Source organism: Pleuronectes platessa, chromosome 5, assembly GCF_947347685.1.
Source record: "Pleuronectes platessa chromosome 5, fPlePla1.1, whole genome shotgun sequence".
Lineage (NCBI taxonomy): Eukaryota > Metazoa > Chordata > Actinopteri > Pleuronectiformes > Pleuronectidae > Pleuronectes > Pleuronectes platessa.
In genome coordinates, this window is record NC_070630.1 from 27,620,166 (window position 1) to 27,624,521 (window position 4,356).

The window sequence follows — 4,356 nt, forward strand, 5'->3', positions numbered from 1 at the left end:
TCATTAGATTTAAGGTGAAGACCTGTATATGTGTGTGTGAGGGCAGCTGTTATTAACTTGGAATGGTTGTAATGTGTGTAAAAAGTTATAATGTAATGTGGGACATCTAATTCTAATTCTACCTGTAGGCTCCAACGGGCGGTTACAAGTATTTGCTCATGAGTCCCATAATTCCTGTGGAATCAAATGGGGGAGTGATTAAGTTGGAGCAAGGACTCCAAACACTAAACCTGTTCTACTGCTGCAATAAACATTTGAACGCGAGTTGTCTGACTGAACTGAATTACTGGATCTTTGTTGTTCCTGGAAATAAACATGTTTCAAAACTCCTGAGTCTTCTTCTATGACAGAGGGATCAAGTTTGTCTTACCTGGGTTCGGTTCCTCCACTGTGTGCAACAGTCAGTAGACAATACAGCAGTGTTTATACATGACAGGTACTGCTATGAGTTAAATGGACAGAAGAATGACAGGACCTCGACAGCTTCAAGCAGCATGTCTACAGCTGTTGCCTGCTTTTCTTACCATCTGTCTTGTTTTTGACGATGTTGACTTCTTCTAAGGCTTCAAAGGGACAAATTTGAATCTACGTGTTCAGTCAGCTCTCATACACACAGTCGCTGTAGCTACCAGCCAGATTGTCCCTTTTTTGTCTCAGGCTGGTAAATTATTATAATTATAATTTTATATGAGCAACAAAAAAAAGCATTTGAATGATTGGCCTCAGGTCTGTTTTTATTTGTTCACAAGACAAGTCGAAATGGAGAAAACAGACTATGTGCGCTTTTTAATGAGAACTTTGTTATACAAAGCGACACTCAATTTTGTAGCGCAATATACCAACAGTCCCCGGGCAACGAAGACGACTACACATTTGTATGATTTTATGCCTCTTTATGACGGCTGCAATCAGGTCATTGCCTATATGTGTGGCTGTGTGTGCCTGTGTGTGTGTATATTTGCTTTGCAAATTTAATAGTGACAAGCACGAGTGCAATACTTGTTTGTGTAATCTTCACAGGGAAGACACTGTGGTAGAATATTGTGGTTTCTAGTTGTGCAAAACATAATTAGTTTCTTAATTAAAACACACATTCTGATTTATTCTAGAGAAAGGAGATCCATTAGTTTTTAACCAATTTCATGTCAATGTGTAGTCTATCAAAAAACCTTTCAGGATGCGACCACACAGAAGCACAGGTCTTACTGACCGATGAGAAGAAAAATGCAGTATTTCTACAGATAGAGCAAAGTCAGTCTTTTTATGGATTTCATGTTTATTCATGAATCACTTCACATGCACGCCAATGGTAGTTTATATCCTGAATATGACAAATCCAGACATTATTTATAGACTGTAACAAAAGAAACAAGATAATCTGTGTTATACATGGTCTTCTCCCTATTCTAAATCTACACTACACCTAAAGTAAGAGCTGAAGTTCACTTTCATTTCCCCATCTTTGATTTCCGTGGCTCATGGTAGAGGCAGGGCACTGTAGAGTGACAGATGACAGTTCTGGGCTGATCCATTACCCCCCCCAGGCTTAATTAACATCTCCCTCCAGTAACATGCAACACTCTCTCCTTCGCATGCAATCTTCTTCTGACTTGTAAGTCTGGTTGCAGCAGCAACGGCACCTCTTTTCCTCCTGCCGTACGTATGATCCCCTCCCTCATGGGGCCTCCGTCGGAGCACACCTGCATGCAAAAAATAACAAAAACAACAAAACAATTAGAGCCGTTCGTGATCATCAGTGGTGATGAATTTGGCTTTGGAGCTTGTTATTTCCCAGTAGGATTTGGTGGCAGAAGCAGCAGCGGTTGTGGAGGCATGGCTGCCGTGCCATGATGCCACGCGTCACTTTTGACAAGTCTCTGGGGATAAAGGAAGCAGGCATAAAGCTTTAAATCAAATTGGTCACACAGCCCTGACAATCACTGTGGACAACACATGCAGGCTCACAACCAAGGTGAAGCCGCCGTTGCACGACTTGGCGGTGAGCAATCTCGCTGTGCTCTAAAATGGAAATAAAACTGTTACTCACCCACAGCTATTGAGGGAAGGGATTTGCGTGGGCCGAGGTACAACTATACTCGATAGCCACTGTGGGAGAAGCTTTGGCTTTGCCCTTCTTCAAAGTGAGATTTACAAAAAGGAAATGCTTCGCGAGGTTTATTCAAAAGAAGCTCCTGATGGTGGGAAGACAAAAGGTGCCTCACACCATCCTCCCTGGGGCACATGTACTCCAAAGCTGCACTTCTCCGCTTTACTCCTTATTCTAAGTACACGTTCGCCCCTAGAGTGCACTGCACCCTCGCCTGCTCATGTCTCTCCTGCTCAATCTTTTAAATTCCATTTTTTTTCTCCATCCTCTCTGTACCTACCCGTATTTCTCTTGCTCGTCTTCTCCCTATACACCCCGCTGTTCCTCTTGTCTGCATCCCCCTCCCCTATCTTGTACCCACTCTCACCTCTAACTTTCTATGTCATACCTCCTGCTCTCCTTCTATCTCTGCCTCCTCTCACTCTCTGTCTCTCGGCCCATCTCTCTCTCTCTGCAGCCACGTGTTGGCTGGCTCAGAGCAAAACCCTCTATTAACAGAAGCCAATGCCAGATGGCGGCTCCGAGATGGATCATATCAACTCTGAAGGTCTCTGTGAGTTCCAGACTTTGTTTTTTTCTTCTTTTTCTTCTTTTTCCTGGACTTCTCAAAAATAACCTGCACTTTTACCATTTCACCTACAAAACCCTGTGTGGGACTTGTTACTTAATTTACAATTTCACATCGGCTCAGGAAAGATCAGAAGAGGCAAATATACTTAAATCTTATCTTGCTGTCATTCTGTTTTATCTGTGATACTAAAGTACTGACGGAGTAAACTTTGCTCAGAAAACATCCTGGCCATTTCTAATCTTATCTGACTTAGTGTGCCAAAGGAACTAGTCAGGGAATAGGAGTGTTATCTGCAAGTTTTGGACACTTACTATTTTTTTCTGTGATACACTTGTTACAATATAAATTCCTTTGTGTACCCGGACTAAAGGCTGTCAAACTGTGATGGGTCTTGTTAACACACAGAATTCAAATCCCCTGACGACACTGTTTATTCCATCAGGGTACTTGTGGCTGTAGAACAAGGAACATAATGTGTCTGTTGGTCCCACAAGAAGAGAAGCAGGTACGATTTATATCCATGGGGAGAAAATCCTGCAGTTTGTCTAATGAGCAACCCAGTCTCATCAGAAAACGTTCAATGGCAACGTTGGTCCACTTGGAACGACGTTACCATCTCACAATCTGGCCTCTCAGATTGTGAGATGGTAACATTTAGTCCTCCCATTGTTTTGCATTGGCGTGTTCTCAGGTCACGTGACTCTCAAGCTCCCGTCTGCGGAGAGGAAAACATGGCGGAGATTCCCTGTTTTTTCAGATAAAAATATAATTTTGTAACTTAGTTTGGGCATAAAAATACATTCTGACACCATTTCTAGCGAGAAATGTGCTCTTTGCTTCCACAGTCTTCAGCCAGTTCGTGCTTATGATAAATATTTTAATAGTTATCACGCATGTTTTTATCGTTGCTATGATGGTTGCCATGCCACCATGGCGCAGCTTGGTGTTTAAATCACAGTCCCTGCGTGGTGTCCTTCAGTGATCGTGAATGTTATTCATGTTATATAATAGTAATATTTGAGGATAGATTACATCTCTAATGAGAAGGAACCTGCGAGTCTGTTCATACCGAGGCCGGCCCGAGTGCGCGACCGGACCGAGTGCGCGAGCGGACATGACGTGTGGCTGTCGTAAAAACCCTATTTGTAAACAACCAGTCCTTTAACTCAGCGCTACGTCATAAACACGGCGCACTTGGAAGACCACAATGTCATCTTCCTTCTGTCAGGTAAGTAGTTTATTGTTTTTAAAGATCGTTACGATCTAAGTTTACAGTCCGAGTGCGGAGAGAGTCCGTCAATCCACACTATGGACGCTGTTCATCAGCTAATACGCCATTGTTAGCCACATGCTTCAGCCCACAGTAGCCTGTGCTACCTGGGAGGTGAATACATGGTTGTTGAAACCAGTTCAAGACGCTTAGCTCATCATTGAGGGACGCTACAATATAAATATAAACATGAATTTGATTTATGAATGCTTTAGATTAATAAGGAGTGTATTTGTCTACCATTACTCCACAATATCAGGTCAATTTGGTTTAATGTATAGTATGCAATATGACAATGTTTTCATGTTATGGAGTTGCGATTCATTTTATAAAACAATTGCTATGTTCTGTTTTTTAATCAAGGAGGATCAAAGTGAAGCTACAGGAGTTTCATTAACGTCAATAACT